Here is a 17,434-nt window from a genome sequence, read left to right as displayed (position 1 = left end):
TTTTTTTTTTTTGCATAGAATGTACTCCTGTCTCAAGTTTTGTGTTGTTAGCTTGCGTCTTTCCTGGATGAAACAATATACAGCACTTTTCCTTTAAAAGTGCTCCTGGCTCTGTCTTTATGTGTTTAGCAAAATCTCTTTCATGGCCATTAACAATGTCTGTGTCACTTAGTTACTTTTCATAATAGTATTCTTTGCTCAGTGTCTGCACTCAGGATTCTTTCATCTGGACAAGGGATTTCTGTAAAGTCAATGACTTTTTCTGGATTTAGAGATAATATCACAGGTAATGTTGAGAACTCAACTCAGTTTCACTGCAGTGGATCATAATATTGATTAAACTAAATTCAGTTGATAATTTGGGCTGAATTAGATTCAAACCCAGCTTATTGGGATTTAGTTATTTAAAAAGCATTTAATTATGAATTTTGCATTCTGTGACGTTCTGAAAAGAATAATATTTTGGATGAGTGAATTAAGATCCTGCTCCATCTTTCCGTTTTTACATCAGAAAATCAAAAATACAAGTGAAGCGCTAAGACAGAAAAATCATTAGAACTGGATTACATCTATTTTTAATCTGTTTTGTTGTCTGGCTCTAATTAAATGATTATCTTACCAAACTTGCTTGGGGGTGAGCCACACAACAGGATAGAATGCCAGCAGGTTGTTATTTGATGCTCACCTGATTTTACATGTCAGTCAATGTGACATTTGATGCACGGTTTTAATTCATAATTTATGTCACCACATAGTTTTCACAGTGTTGCTCAGATTGCCTCACCTGGGTAAAAGTGCTTCTGACTGTGTTTTGTCCAAACATTTGATATGTAACATTGTAAAAACACATTCAAATAGTAAAATATTAATAAATAAATGCTCATTGTTTTTAAGATGCACCAATTTTTTTCCTGTAAAATGTTGAGTTATTGATTTAAATTATGAAAAGTATCAAAGATAACCTAACTATTGCAGCCGACCACAATAATTCAGATAAAATAAAACTAAAAATGATCAAAATTTCATGTTCTCTTATTTTATTTTTCCATTATGAATCAGTTGAAATCCATAAAAGTCAGTTTTGGTTCCGGGCCGCTCCGCATCTCTTCATGCAGCCCTGCACTCCCGTATTGGATTTGCTCTCTCAATAATTGATGGAGGAGGTGTTTTGTAAAGCAAAAGGCCGGTAATCCTTGGTGTCAAATTCAAAATTAGTTCTTTTTCTATTATTGATGCCCCAGAGGGCATGAGGTTAATAAGAGGAACTCTGTAACCATAGATAGATTGATAGATAGACAGATACGCTGTTAGGTTCAGTCTGGATGAGATATCAGCACTCAGCTGGATGAAGAAAGAAATTAAATTATTTAACTTTGGGAAGGAAGCAGCATGAAGCATCCTAGCGAAAATAAATGTATTGGAAAGAGTAGAAAGTATCAAACTAATTAAAAATTACAGATTGTGTCTCTTTGTAATGAAGTCAGGTCGGAAAGAATCCTGCATATCTGTCCAGTTTTATTTGTCCCTTTTCTATATTATAATAAAAATTAAGATTGTAACATTTTTACAAACAATCTGAAAAGTGTTACTGACTTTAAACTAATAATTCTGTTTTGAAACTCGGAATGAATCTGACTTCTTATCATTTTTACATTTTTCTTAGAATTCAGACTTAACCTCAGAAGATTAAAGTCAGAAATTTGAAAAAATAAGAAATCTGAGATTGAGGTCAGAGGAAAAAATTAGAAAAATCTTCATCAGTTGTTGAAGGTGAAGTTATTCTGCTGGATCTTTGATTGTTTCTCTGGATAAATTATTTGAAACAGTCAGTGGTTGCATTTAAACAAAGATATGAAAAGGTATATATAGTTAAGTCAAACAAAATGTTACTTTTGGTGCAGTTTCTAGTGAAAATATCTTACAATTCAAAAACTTATCAAAAGACAGGAAATCATTTTAACTGAATAATTCTTTAATATTGATGAAAAAGTATTTGTTTTATTGACAGAAAATTTCAATTACAACACGGGGAAATTTTCTTATTAAAAGTGAAATAATTTGCCAGTGAAACTAGAACTTTTTCATCAATTTTAAGGATTTATTGGCATAAGAAAAGCTTCTATATCTTGCTGAAAAGTTACTTGTAAGCTAGTTTTGTCTTATTTAAAGTGTACCGAGATATTTAGACTAGAAACCAAACCAAAAATACTTGGTAAGATTTTGTCTTGTTGCAGTTTAATAGATGATTAATGCAATCACCTGCTTCACAGCAACTATTTTAATGATGCAAACATATAAGATATTGGTAAACGACGGTAAACATCACTACCACCTGTTTATGGCTAAATCCAAGCATTTACAGCATATTTTCCGCTTCAGCGTTTTGTGTTGCATGCATAAAATAACACAGAACAACTCAGACACTGTGTAATCACTCTGGATTTACCTCACAAATCTGAAGCAAACGGTTGACTCAGTATTTTGACTAAATTTTATTTTTGCTGTATGCTGGAAAATCTTTTTTTCTGCAGCGCCACCTTGTTCCGAGAGCAGCCTAATCTAATCTGGGTTCTGCTGGCTTGTGCGTTTGACGAAGACATTTAGGAATTAAGCGGGAGATTAAGGTGTGTGGAGTAATCTATGAGGATGTGTTGATTTGGAAGGTGGAAACATGGATAAGGATGTCTCTGTGTGTCTGTACGTGTGTGTGTGTCTGTCTGTGTGTGTATTCCAGTTAGAGTTTCAGAAGTAATCTGTGTAAGTTGAGTTGTTTACAGACACACCCACACACACACACAAACACACGTTGACAGTGACGTACAGTCACATGCATATTAAGACATACCCAGATGCTCTGTGATACTCGGCTATTTATTCTTACCGCGATCCATCTTGGCCGTTAAAATTGGCTGTCACTCTCTTTGTTGAAAAGGTGATTAATGCTGTTAGTTGTAAAGCCTGTTTGGTAGATGTGATAGTGTGTGTGTGTTCGTGCGTGTGCGTGTTTGGGTGCAGCTTCAGGGTGTTCGACAGCTGCAAGCGGCCCCAAAATCACAAAATCATCCAGTCTGAAGGTCTTTTAGCCTGTAGATGTGTTTCTATTGACCAGAAAATTACGCAATTGGCTAGGTTCACTCTGCTTCCTGATTTGACCCCAAACCAATTTTTTTGTCAAATCTCATTTTTCTTGCGTGGTCGTTCACACTTCCAAATTTATGCGATCTCTAGTGTGAACTGTAAATGACCCAAACGTGTCCCACATGGACAGTAGAGGGCGCAATAACGTCACACAGAGAGTGTTCTCAGTGTTTTACCAAATGTCACAAAGAAAGAAGAAGAAGTGCTCAAAGTTTGTGGAAGTAAACATGGATGCTAACGGCGGAGCTTATCATAGGCTGCATTCACACTGCAGCCTGAAGTGACCCAATTCTGATGTTTCTGCCTTAATGTGACCCAGGCCACCTGGACATGTGGGTCTAAGTTTGTTACGCATCCGATCTTTTCATAACATAAAAAAAATCGGAACTGGGTGACTTCAGGACGCAGTGTGAACGTAGCTTTTTACATTTAAAAATTAAAATTGCTTAATGGAAATATGTCGATTAAAAAAAAAAGTTTTTTGATCAAATAAAATGGCAGTAGGATAAGGTGTGTTTTTTTGGTTGTATTGAAATTGGTTTATTTCACAAAACTGCAATGGAAACACTTGTTTCACATCACACAAGTCACATGATCAACAACAGGATGTTACTACTGGAAGAAACCACAAAGTAGAAGAAGACAGGAAGTGGTGGGAGGATGATGGAGTTGGATGGTTTTTAATGACTTATCATATGAACAAACCTATTCACATGTTATTTTAATTTCTTATTTAATTGAAACAGAAATGGCCAAATTATGCTTGTTTTTTGACATTAGTAGAATGTTGGTGAACATTTGTAATGGAAACACAGCTTGTTCACATCACCAGTTTGTTTTGCCCGTGTTTCCAGTTAAACAGCCTGTACTGTAACAGGTGGAGGTGAAAGGGGGGCAGCGTGGAGGATTGATGGATTCACGGCTGATGCCAGCTTCGCTTCGACACAGAGAGGCAGCTGAAACAGACGTCCCACTCCCCTTTATACGCGTGTGTGTGTGTGGCTTGTTATGCTGCTTTGGCAGGGGTGGCACAACCATCTGCCTGGTCAGAGCGGGGTGTGTGTGTGTGTGTGTGTGTGTGTGTGTGTGTGTGTGTGTGTGTGTGTGTGTGTGGTAAGACAGGCAGAGATAAACGGGTGATTGAGTGTTTGAGGCTGCCTGATGTAAATAAATAACGCAAAGCAACAGTCGGACATTAGGCTGCAATTGACCTGCTTGGAAAAAAACCAGACTATCTCATTTCTTCACAGTGACTTTCTTTGTTTTTTATTTTTGTACTAACATAAAACTGATACAAGTTGGAGAGTTTTCTTCCTTCCTCAGTATGACCAAAACTGTTTTTCTAAGAGGATAAACGAATGAATTTCACTGATCACTTTAAAAAAAAATATGAAGTTTCATTTTTCCTAGTCCAGATGTGGGTAAAGTTCCCACAAATTATATTCTAGCAAGAGTGGCACTAGTTCAGCATATTTCTACTTGAGTAAAAGTAAAAAGTAGCTGTTCATGAAATGACTCAATCACTTTATTTTGGTAAATTGTCCACATTAAACACAGAAAACAACAACAAAAAATAACAATAAAGTAAGAGTATTTGGTAAAAAAAAAAATAAAATAAGTACCGAGCAACTGATCAAATTATCAATCATTTAATATTTAAAAACTACATAATCAGATGGAACAAAATATAAAGTTAAGTGGAAGTTTTGGTATTTTAAGAACTAAAATGACAATAATTCAATTAATAAAACACAAATGCAAGGAAATGAAGTTTTTCTAAATCAGTTTCTTTAAATAAAAAACTTATGAAATTTAACAGAAACTGGAGGTGTGTGTCTGAGTCTGGTGAATCTTTGGTTAAAACATGTTTGATTTTTATTCAGTTGGTAGAAAATCCAGAAATTTTACTCAAGAAAGAGCAGAGATACTCCAAAAAGTAAATGCATTTCAAAAAGTTACTAAAGCAAATTTAACCGAGTAAATATAACCAGTTACCACAACTCTGCTTAAGATGCTTCATCTAGCTAAATATCAGAGCAGTAAAGGTTGGTTTTCTACAATGGATTATTAGAAAATAAAAACTTAAGTCAAAATTATGAGAAAAAAAGTCAAAACTACAGAAAGTCATAATATTAAGGGAATGAAGTTTTACAGAATGGAAAATAAAAACTCAACTTACTACTGAAGCCAAAATAAGATGCAAGTTTAACCTGCTTTTTCTTTTTGTAGCTGAATATAAAAATAAATAGATATCATGAATCAAAATGCCGATTAATAGAGGGAGACATTTTAAAAACCAAAAACTGTGATAAAGTAATTCAAAGAGCGCCTCATGTCAGTTGTGTGAAGAGTCGATCGGAGATGAAACCTCTGGCCTGATCTGCCGTCTCTTTTTAACACCCTTCATTTTCCCCTCAGACACAGAAAGTGAAGCTGCTAAATAGTGAGAGCAATAGTATCTCCTGTAATCACACTTGTCTGTCTGCAGGCTATTGACTTTGGTTAACTGAGACCTACCGTGTGTGTGTGTGTGTCTGTGAGAGAGAGAGAGAGAGAGAGAGAGAGAGAGAGAGACTCAGCAGGGAAAAAGGGACCGAGAGTTTCATGTGTGCCAAATTATAATTTTATGCGTAAATGTACCTTTGATAATCTCCTGTCTTTTCATGGACTCAACATTAGCAGTCACTATCACATGTCTAAAATCCTCAGTCTTTCTCCTAGATCTGAAATATTAGTAGCTGAACATGCAGTCAACATGTTACGGTAAAAAGTTTCCGTGCTACCATTCGTGTCCTTCCCTCTTACCTTTCTTCAGCCTGTCGTCTGTACGCCACCCCTCTTTTCCTCTCTCCTTCCTTCTCTCCCTCCTTCTCTTCCCACCTGCCAGCTGTTGCTCGGGGCCTCCTGGCTCCTGCAGTTTGCCCCCAGACAAAAGAAGGGATGAAACAACGACAAAAACGAAAGAAAACCCAACGACAGCCATGAACTCCTTTGTTCCCTCTCCCGTCGTCGTTACCTTGTTGGGTCCAGTTGTCTGACTGCCTGCCTGTTTTCCTGGGGGAGATTTCCTGGATGCTCATGTCTGCGTTTTATAACGGTCACTTGATCGGCATTCAGGAGAAATTAACAACAACGAGAAAAACATCTTCAGTTTTCCTTTGAGGGCTCAACAGATCGGCTTTGCTCAGTTAAGTTTCTGTGTTAAAATGTCAGGATTGAAAATTGAAACGCGTAAAAACGACTACAGAGGGATTATTTGTTTGTAAACACGGCAGATTCGTAATATGACTGCAGAAAGGCCTTTAAACTCTCGGTGGTTGCTATGGTTACCCTGATTGATCCTGCCGTTTTAACATTAGCTAGYTTGTTGACGGTGTACTATGACTGCATGATAAAATAAGTTATGCTATCATTAGCAAATGGGATTCGTCTTTATGACCAAAACTCGTCACATGCAGGTGAGTGACGAGAAAAAAAATGTCCCAAACTTCAGAAGTTGGAGGCGAGTAACTTCAACACATTTTTACTCAAGTAACAAGCAGCCATCTAAGAAATGACTAAAGTAAGAATAAACAAAGTATTTGGTAAAAAGACTACTTAAGTACCAACTGATCATTTAATATTTAAAAATTACAATTATCAGACGGACCCTGAAATAAAATTGTGTGGAAATGTTGTCATTTTAAAGATCAAATGAAAATAATTCATATAAATAACTATCAGGCAAAATAAACATGTTTTCAAATAAATTTCTTTCTATACATGAAACTAATAAAACCTGAACTTTGGGTTTAAACAAACTGGTTCTTCACACTGTAGTAGAAACTAGACCAAGTATTTCTGGTCTAGTCTTTAGTTCAAATATAACAGCACACCTAAAATGAGACAGAAGTAACTAACTTTTCAGCGAGAAATGGTAACTTGTTTTAAATAAATAATTCCTTAATATTGATGAAAAGGTACCAGCTCCGTGGGGCTGCATAGTGGCGCAGTTGGTAGAGCTGTTGCCTTGCAGCAAGAAGGTTCTGGGTTCGATTCCCGGCCCCGGTCTTTCTGCATGGAGTCTCCATGTTCTCCCTGTGCATGGTGGGTTTACTCCGGTTTCCTCCCACAGTCCAAAAACATGACTGTCAGGTTAATTGGCCTCTCCAAATTGCCCCTAGGTGTGAGTGTGTGTGTGCATGGTTGTGTGTCCTGTTTTTCTTTGTGTTGCCCTGTGACAGACTGGCGACCTGTCCAGGGTGACCCCGCCTCTCGTCCGGCACGCCAGCTGGAGAGGCACCAGCAACCCTCCCGATCCCACCGACGGTCAAGGGTGAAAGAAAATGGATGGATGGCTGGATGGTACCAGCTCCATTGTCAGATTAATTCGCTTATAACAATATATTTTTCCCATATCAGTGAAATAATCTGCCAATAGAACTAGTATTTTTTCACTAATATTAAGGAATTATTGACTTAAGACAAGTTCCTATTTCTTACTGGTCAGTTACTTGTAAGTTACTTTTGTCTTATTTCAATGGTGCTAATATATCTACACTAGAAACTAGACAACAAATACTTGGTAAGATGCATTCAGTGACTTGTATTGAGTAGAAAATACAGACATTTTGCTCAAGTTAGAGTAGCGATACTTCATAATAAAGTTACTCAGCGGAGTAAACATACTCCTAAAAGTATATATTTTCCAAAAGGTTCCTCAATTAAATGTAACAGAGTAAAAGTATCTAGTTACTACCCAACTTTCTAAGAATATTACATCAGTTTTGTTCACTAAGGCGGATTAGCAGTGCCAGTTAACAGCAGATGGTGTCATCCAGTTTCTGTGAAGTGTCGTCTCTGCAGACCTCGAACTCTTGGCAGTAAGTTTCCGTCCATATTTATTCACCTTGTTGTTTTGCTGGCAGCCGTTTACATCCCACCCTGAGCTGTTGCCGATAATGCACGTGATGTCATCAGCTCCACTGTTGCTAGGATACGGACACAACAACCCAATGCATTTGTGGCAATATCTGGTGATTTTAATCACGCCTCACTCTCCGCTACACTGCCAACCTTTCAACAGTTTGTCACCTGCTCCACCTGAGAAAACAAGACTTTGGGTTTGTTTTTCACAAATGTCAAGGACTCGTATGTCCAAAGCAAGACCTACGCTGGGGAAATCAAATCATGACCTTGTGTTTCTCTGTTCAGCGTACAAGTCCTTTGTTCAGAGACGGCCTGTAACAAAAACCGCTGAACGAAAGTTGAAGCAGAAGAAGCCCTGCAGAGCAATTTGGAGGCTACGGATTGGATTGCTCTTTGCCAGCCACATAGAGACGACATCAGTCCCATGGCTGAGTGTGTGGACAGCGCCTGAACAGTGAGATGTTTCCCACAAAACAAATCCTAGATCACCAGTAAAGGAACTGCAAAACATGAAAACAGCCTTAAAGAGCGAGACAGGGAGTTATTGAGGACTATCCATCCATCCATTCATCCATTTTCTTACACCCTTGTCCCTGAGTGGGTCGGGAGGTGCTGGTGCCTATCTCCAGCTATTGTTCCGGGGTCACCTGGACAGGTCGCCAGTCTGTCGCAGGGCAACACAGAGACACACAGGACAAACAACCATGCACACACACACACACACACACACACACACACACACCTAGGGGCAATTTAGACAGGCCAATTAACCTGACAGTCATGTTTTTGGACTGTGGGAGGAAACCGGAGTACCCGGAGAAAACCCACGCATGCACAGGGAGAACATGCAAACTCCATGCAGAAAGACCCCAGGCCGGGAATCGAACCCAGAACATTCTTGCTGCAAGGCAACAGCTCTACCAACTGCGCCACTGTGCAGCCCCTTATTGAGGACTATATAGCTAGAAATCAAGATTAGAGACAGTAAGGAGAAAAGATACAGAATAAACCACAGAGGAACAATATCAGGAATGAAGAAGATCTCAGGATCAGATAGATGGAAGTCTAGACAGAGCAAATGAGTTAAATACATTCACCAGATTTAGTTCGTTTTTTTATTTTATTTTTTTATTCAATAAAGTATTTTTGAATTCAAATTCATGCACAAACGTATTCATACGAGCAAGTTGATGATCAGCACGGGTTTCTCAGCGTAGCTCCAAAATATCAAGCAATTTCACATAAAACTAACTCTTAAGACACAAAATCAAGCCTCTTTTCCTCAGATTGCTACGTAGCTTAAAAGAAAGTTTACTTCACAGTTAGACGCCTTGAAATCAGGCCCGTCTCCTGCTCTTTTAAACACTTTGCCTTCAGCAAGTCAAACACTGTTTCTTCCTAAAATAAACATTCTTAGGAGCGTTGGACTGAAAAGCAGTTGGTACGATGATCTCTACCAGGTGTTTGCTAATTGGTGCTGCTCTAGTCTGTAGGAGCTGAGAGGGAGCGAAGATCTGAGGAGGGTCTCTGTGGGGGCAGAGAGCAGATTGTTGGGTATTCCTGAATGGTTGCCATGGGAGATTCAAGGTATTCCTTGTATGTTTCTGATGATGGAAAAACATGGCTTTCAAAAAAAAAAAAAAAAAGCTAAGAAAAGATCAATTTTAAATAACACCCTCTGTGAAAAATAAAAACATACATCAATTTTAAGGCTTTTTATGCAGCTTTGCCAGAGGCGCCAATACATGTATGAACTAGTTTACTGACAACTGCTTTACACCTCAAGCCACATTCAAACATACATTTCAGCTTCTTAGACTGTGGAGTGCAGCGAGTTTTATGTCGCAGCATCAAAGGATGCAGAGACAATGTTTCGCCCAAGGACACGCCAACACGCGGAGCGAGACGCCGCTAACCTTAAGAGCTAACTCTTTAGCTCTTCTGAGCACAGTGTGTGGAAAGGCTGATGTTTATTTGTTCCTGACAGCTCTTCGACGTTCACATCGTGATAAAGTCAACATTTGCTTTGAGTGTCTCCTTTCTATGGTGGAGAGTGCAACTTTCTAAACTGTTACCACAACAGAACTGAAGAAATCAACTTTAAAAAGTGTCTCTTATGATGAAGATATGAAAAAAAAAAATCTGAAATCCAACATCAAATTTAAGAAAAAACTAAATTCAATGCAAAACTTTAAAGGAATTTTATTCTGAAATTAATTTGTGCTCGACATGCATACATGAGATAAAATGACCAGTTTTTACAGTAAACAATGATTCTAGTAAAAACTTTTATGTGAATTATTAAACATATATAATTTTTAGAAAAATTTTCCAGAAAGGTGTTTATTTTAAAGAACATGTTGGCCTAAAATGTTGTAATTTTCCTATTAGCCAAAAAGTTGTTTGTGATGCACAAGAACTCATCCCTTATTGGCAGAATATTTTTCATCAATATTAAGGAATTATTGACTTGGACTAGCTGGTCTTCACTGGGGTTGCTAGGCAACGGTCTGGTCTTCACTGGGGTTGCTAGGCAACGGTCTGGGCTTCACTGGGGTTGCTAGGTAATGGTCTGGGCTTCACTGGGGTTGCTAGGTAACTGTCTGGGCTTCACTGGGGTTGCTAGGTAACGGTCTGGTCTTCACTGGGGTTGCTAGGTAACGGTCTGGGCTTCACTGGGGTTGCTAGGTAACGGTCTGGGCTTCACTGGGGTTGCTAGGTAACGGTCTGGGCTTCACTGGGGTTGCTAGGTAACGGTCGGGCCTTCACTGGGGTTGCTAGGTAACGGTCTGGGCTTCACTGGGGTTGCTAGGTAAAGGTCTGGGCTTCACTGGGGTTGCTAGGTAACGGTCTGGGCTTCACTGGGGTTGCTAGGTAACGGAGAAGTGCCTGTTAACGTGTGACGTTACATTCAGGAGGTTTTTGGAACAGCTCACTTTCCAGACACCAAAAAATTTTAACTTAATGAAATCAAACCTGATCACAAGTCTACTCTAGTTCAGTCCATTTATCATTCATTGCTAAAAAACAAACAAACATCTGGGTGTTTGTTTGAAGCGCTTGGCTTGTTTTTATAAGCACTAGCGCCCCAAATGAAAGTTCAAAAACATGCAAAATGTGAGTTCTGTATAACATTTCCCCCCTTTAAAGGCAGCCTTTCCTCTGCTGCATCCACGATGTGCAACAACATGCACGACACGCTGCAGTGTGCAGTGTGTTTCTGTGTGTGTCTGTCAAAGGCAGGACCACTAAGCCTGTCAACAAAGGGGTCCGGTGCTGCTGGTGTGGTCTTTCCCCGTCTATCTCAGGTGGAGTATGTTACTGCTAATGCCTCCTAAGATCCCTCTGACGCTCTCCCAGAAGCCCCCTCTCTTCTCCACAATCCTCTTTGCTCCCGGTGTCCCTAAGCACCTCGGCGCGGTGAAGGTGGCTCGCTGAGGATTGTCTTAATCTCTCCTTTTCCTTCAGAAAATGGCTAAGCCAACCCGAATGTCACTCCAAAAACCAATTGGTTACAAGCGTATATGTTTTTTCCATGCTTGCTTTTCTCTGCATCTCGTCGTGTAACCTTGTCACGTCCTCCTCTCTCATTTTCACTGCAAAAACACAAAATCTTACCAAGTTAATTTAGTCTAGTTTCTAAGTTTGTCTTGAAATAAGACAAACCAACTTAAAAGTAACTTTTCAGCAACATATAAAAGCTTGTTTTGAGTAAACAATTCTTTAATTATAACAAACTGTTATAATTGTAAATTAAGTTATAACATGAGAAAAATGTCTTGTTATAAGTCTAATAATCTGCCAATACAACTAGTACTTTTTGAAGTATTTACTTAAAACAAACTGTATTTTGCTGAAAAGATAATTATAATTTAGTTTTGTCTTATTTCAAGTTTTCCAAGTCATTTGCAGTAGAAACTAGACCAAAAATACTTGGTAAGATTTTGTGTTTTTGCAGTGTTCCTGAAAAAAATCAAATAAAAATCACTGAAATTTGAATCTATTCTGTCTGTGTGGGAGGAGGAAAGTGAATAATATCTTTACTGCTGTGAAGCAGGAGACCCCCAGGGCTCCGGCATGAAAAAGGCCTTTAACTGTTATTACTGAGGACAAAGACACACAAACTGAAAAGATACAAAACGACCACAAACCGCAATCGTAATTTGTGGTTTCTCTGTTTCCCCAGCTGTGTATTTTACCTGTGATTTTGCCTGTTTCACAACACTTTGTGTTCGCTTTACATGTTTTGTTTCTTTTTTTCCTCTCCAGTTTAGTAATTGTGCTTCTCTTTTTGATCTTTTTAGTTTAACAGCTTGGCTCTTATAAGCAGTTATTTTGTGTTTTACTGCATGGCTGACTCTTTGTGTGTCCTTGTGATCATTTGAGATCTTAAGGTTTGTCACTATTGTGCAAAAAATGTCTTTGTCTTCAGTTTTTTAAGCCTTTTTAGGTCTGTTTTTTTTTTTATGTAGGGGTTTTTTAGAACGTCTTATGCACGTGTCTTCCTGCTGAGGAAACATTTCGGCTCAAATCTAACCCCACATTATTGCTGTTATACATTAGAAAGTGAACCGTTTTTGTTTTGCTCCGTATGCTGACTGAGAACGGCTGAGCGTTTCTTTTTCCTGCAGTGCTGCCAAGCGGAGTTGAGGTCATTTCAAGGTTGAGCAAGTTCATAATAAACAAAATAAGGAGTGAAAAACAAGAGTAGCAACACGTTTTTGTTTTTTCTGCTGAAGCAGTAAATCCTGAGCCTGCCTTTTTGTCTCCAGTGTTTTGGGTTTTTTGGGATGTTTTTAGCAGAGCTGCTATTAGCCTTCATGTTAATCCCCTCAGAGAATAAACTCATTAGAACATTAATCACTGGATTCTAATTACCTCTCTCTCTGTGTGTCTCTAATTCAGGTACTTAGACAAGCCACCCCTCTCTGAACCCATGGGGGAGAAGTTACAGTAAAATGAAAAATAAATCAGTCAAGCGAGGTCCTTGGCTACAGTACGGATGCATTAGCTCGTTTTCTTTACATTTTTTATCTAAACTTTGCAAAGCTGAGCATCGAGGCTGATGATTTGACCGTTTTTGAGCAGTTTTATTCATGTTTTCTAAACATTTTAGGGACTTCTGGGTCATCAAAATGCTCATATTGAGAACCATCATGAAACTTTTAGATGCGATTGTTATTATTATTATGAGTTACAAATTGAAAATGCCCATTTAAACTGTTTATTAAAAGGGATTTATTGTGGAAAATTCACTTTTTTTGCACATTTTACACTTTCATTTCAGCCTCAACAGTTTATAAAACCAGATCAAGCAAAAAAAGCAAAAACATGTTTTGTGCCGTTTCAAAAACTGAAGACAACTGCGCCGTTACCTAGCAACCCCAGCTGAGCCTGGCCTGTTACCTAGCAACCAAATGAGAGTTCCAGCACGTTTGGTCAGCTGTTCTCATGTTTTGTTGTTGACTTAGCATTCAGAAACCTCTTGCTGCATTGTTGTTGGTTGCACAGGAGGCTCCACTTCTACTTTTCAAAGATGTACGATTGTATAATTGCGCATCTTTTTGCAGCCATTTACAAGTGAGAGAGTGAACGTGGAGCTGGGGGGCGTGGCCAGCAGCAGCCTGTTTGGGTTTAAAATGACAGCTGCTTCTGAAAGGAGCCAAGAAAACTCAAAATCTCTTTACCTAAAAAATGATTTTGTGCAAAAAATGTAATGAAGATGTTGTAGTAAGTATGTCACCTTAAACCAGGTATAAATAATCCTTCGATATCTGAACAGCAGTCTGACTTCTGGGAGCGTTTTCTTCAGGTGGTTCGTGGAAAATGTTTGTAGTGAAGTGGCTGCTGTTTTTAAAACTTTAAAAACTGAAAATCTTCCTTTTAGTCTTTAACAGAAACTACTACTGATGGAAAGCTACCGTTCAAAAAGGAAGAGAAACACTAATGTAAGCGAGTTTACTGATATAAAAGTGTTTATACTCTCTCACTTCAGATGGTTTAAGTCTTTAGTAATGTTTTATTTGAAATGATTTGAGTGATCAGCTGTTTACGATGAATCAGAAGAGCAATCAGCCTGAATTAAACAACTTTAGAGGCTATTGTCTGTTTTTCTACAGCTACGGCTTTTTGCTTTTCCTGTCAAAGTCTTTTTTTCAAAATGTTCTTCAGATTTGTGTGATAGCTGAATTATACCAGGAGGGATTTAATCATGCAGATCACGGCGACTATTAAACAGAAACACATAAGACACAGTTCTCATCTCATTACTATTATTAAAAACTATTTAAAACATGACAGGTTGTAAACTTTTGTTTTAATTAATGTCTCTTTTGTCTGATTTAAAAAAAAAACTTTTTCCAGCTTGTTTTTGTTGATTAAAACTAATAAAACAATGAAGTCTGAATGAAGCCAATTGAAATGATATTTGGTTCCAAGGTTAGCGCTGAACAGACGTTCTCACTTTGTCTCTCAGCACCAGCCAACCTGCTGCAGCTTCTTACCGGGAGCAGAAGTGGAAAACCTCTTTAAGGACCTTTTGTTTCTGCAAACCTGTTTACTTCCTGCACAGGAAAACTGTTATTTTTCCTCCAAGTGTTTTGGATGTTTACCGTCTGTTGCAGACAAATCCAGAAGGAAGAGCGCCACCTGCTGGAAGTCACTTTATCAGGGGTGGTAGAGATCCCAAAACTTTTACTCAAGTAAGAGTAGAAATACTTCATAATAAAATTACTCAAGTAAAAGTAAAAGTAAAAAGTACAGCGTAGTAAAATACTCGTAAGTGTAGATATTTTTCCAAAAAGCTACGCAAGTAAATGTAGTTGAATAAATGTAACTAGTTAGTACGCAATTCTTGACTTTTCAGTAAGATCTAGGAGCTCTAAGACAATAATCCCTTAAAATGGATTTTTTTTTTAAAAGTTCTAGTTCAACCTATAATGAAACATTTTTCCATAAATTAAATCTGCCAGTCGAACTAGAACTTTTTCATCAATACTATGGATTATTGACTTGAAACCAGCTCATACATGTTGCTGAAAGGTTACATCCAAGTTAGTTTTGTCTTATTTCAAATGTACTGAGATATTTGCACTAGAAACTAAACCAAAAATACTTGGTGGTATTTTGTGTTTTTGCAGTGCGCGGCTGATCTTTCTGCAACTAGCAGAGTTGGGTAGAAACTTTAACTTATCTTTCTATTTTGGTTCATTTGATGATGTAATTTTTAAATATTAGGTGATTGATCAGTTTCTCAGTACTTGAGTAAACTTTTGACCAAATACTTGTTTTACTTTTACTTGAGTGAAAATATGTTGAAGTCGTGCTGCTCTTACTTATAATTTTGGATCCTCTGGTCCTGATGGGACTCGGCGGAGCGTCTTTAGAGGTTTTGGTTGCGTTCTGCGGCGTCATGGGGCGGGACAGGGCGGCATTTTGCCAGCTTTTTGTGAGGATGTGTGTGTTTGTGAGCGAGTGTGTTTTTGTCAGCTGGGAGGACACTTCCTGCCAACAGGCCAGAGCAGGCTCCGGCAGCTCAGGGAGGAAGGAGGATGGCAGTGAGCCGTGGCGGTGCAGCTCCTTCTCGTCACACGGGACCACACACACACACACACACACGCACACACACACTCCCCCCCTCTGACGCTGTTCTCCACATCTTCTCCTCTCAACTTAAGTGGAAACAGAAAATTAAAAGCGGAGTCAGGTTTTCATATTCTGAGTGCATCGTGGGCTCACAGGACCCGAAACCCCGACGCATTTAGTCGGCTTAAGCGTCACTTTAAACCTTAGGGRTGTGAGTGAGTGTGTGTGTGTGTGTTCTGGGTGGGACTCTTTAGCTGTCACCTGCACACAACCTATGATGCAGGGTCTTAGCGGTAGCTTCTCATGGCTGAGTGCTCAGGACGGACACACACACACACACGCACACACACACACACACACACACACACACACACACACACACACACACACGCAGCCGGCGTTGACAGGTGAAGGTAAACGAAGCAGAACTCTGCTAATCCGCCTCTGCCTGGGAGACGCAGAGCGAGAGGTGAAGCACAGAGAGAGCGACGTCAAGGGTAGCCGTGTTTTCTTAAACGCTGAAATCTCACTGAACGACGTTAGAAACGGGCCGCAGTAAAGCGGAGTCTGCTGCTGCAAAGCTGCACATCCACGAAAGCAATCTGTGTTTGGAAAAATATTCTGGGTTTTCAGGAAAACCGCAGGAAAATATGTTTAATCAGGGGATCCAAAAGTTGCACTCAAGTCAGAGTAGCACCACTTCAACATATTTATACTCAAGCAAAAGTGAAAAGAAATTATTCAATAAGAGTAAAAAAGCATTTGGTAAAAAGTCRACGCAAGTACTGAGTAACTGATGAAATTATCAGTCATTTAATATTTAAAAATGACAATCAGATGGACAAAACTATAAAGTTAAGTGGAAATGTTGTTGTTTTAAGGATGAAAATGATAATTTATATAAAAAAACAACAAAAATCAGGCAAAAGAAAGTTTTTCAAATCAGTTTCTTTCAGTAAAAATCTTATGACACTAACAAACTGCAGGTGTGTGTCTGAGTCTGGTGATTCTTTGGTTAAAACATGTTTGTTTTTCATTCAGTGGGTAAAAAAATTGAAATTTTACTCAAGTCAGAGAAGTAATAATAAAATTATTCAAGAAAAAAGCACAGCGTGGTAAAAATACTCCTAAAAGTACTTTTTTTTTCTTTCAAAAAGTACCTCTCTCTCTGTTTTAGGTCATTTTCTTGCACATCATCTTCAGATTATTCATATTTTCTGGATTAATTTGTGCTTTAGGACATAAACTCTCTTCACTAAAGGGATTAATATGAAAAGAGGTACTTGGTTACTTCTGAAGATGTAAATCTTTCTGATTTCCATACAGATTCTAGAGTGACGAAATATTAAAGATATTTCCTTTTCCACGACGTGCTGCACCTTTTAACCAGCTTTTGTTGACGTAACTGTGCATTGTAGAGGTTTTATAAACTAATCCTTTGCCCATGCCGTAGTATCCGCTGCTGCTGAAAGACGGTTATTGATGCTGCATTGTCTGAGGAATCAGCCTAAGCTCGCATCCTCTGCCTTTAAGAGCAACATTTCCTCCTGATGTAGAGAGTGAAATACCTCACACTCTACAGCAAATTAAATTTCACTCTCAACTCACTTTCTGATCTAAAGGATCTTTCACTAACTGACAGATTGCTTGTATTCTTGCCAGCATTGAAAATGATGAGTTCACTGGAGGACAAACTGCTTTAAGAATGAAATAATTACGTCATCAGGTCCTACATGGCCTTAAATGGCGATTTAACTAAAACTCTGAGGTGTGAGAATCCTTGTTAAATGGCGTTTTAACTAAA

The 17,434-nt window shown here is 38.5% G+C and overlaps 1 long non-coding RNA gene across 5 annotated transcripts in view; it reads right to left on the bottom strand.

Moving 5' to 3' along the window:
• LOC103463118 (uncharacterized) overlaps positions 1 to 17,434 on the bottom strand; it is a 170,862-nt gene that overhangs the window by 58,352 nt on the left and 95,076 nt on the right. For 2 of the 5 annotated variants that reach the window (XR_533465.2, XR_533462.2), the window contains exons 5-6: positions 6,155 to 6,239; positions 5,944 to 6,049 (exon numbers count right to left, since the gene is read on the bottom strand). The exons of 2 other annotated variants lie outside the window; for them this stretch is intronic. This is a non-coding gene — a long non-coding RNA (uncharacterized LOC103463118). Of the gene's footprint in view, positions 1 to 5,943; positions 6,050 to 6,154; positions 6,240 to 9,250; positions 9,574 to 17,434 lie in introns of those variants that run through there. One more of the 5 variants, XR_533463.1, reaches the window with a different exon arrangement.

This window comes from Poecilia reticulata, linkage group LG4 (genome assembly GCF_000633615.1).
Source record: "Poecilia reticulata strain Guanapo linkage group LG4, Guppy_female_1.0+MT, whole genome shotgun sequence".
Lineage (NCBI taxonomy): Eukaryota > Metazoa > Chordata > Actinopteri > Cyprinodontiformes > Poeciliidae > Poecilia > Poecilia reticulata.
The sequence above is the reverse complement of the archived record's forward strand: the minus strand, read 5'-3'. Positions and strand labels throughout refer to the sequence as shown.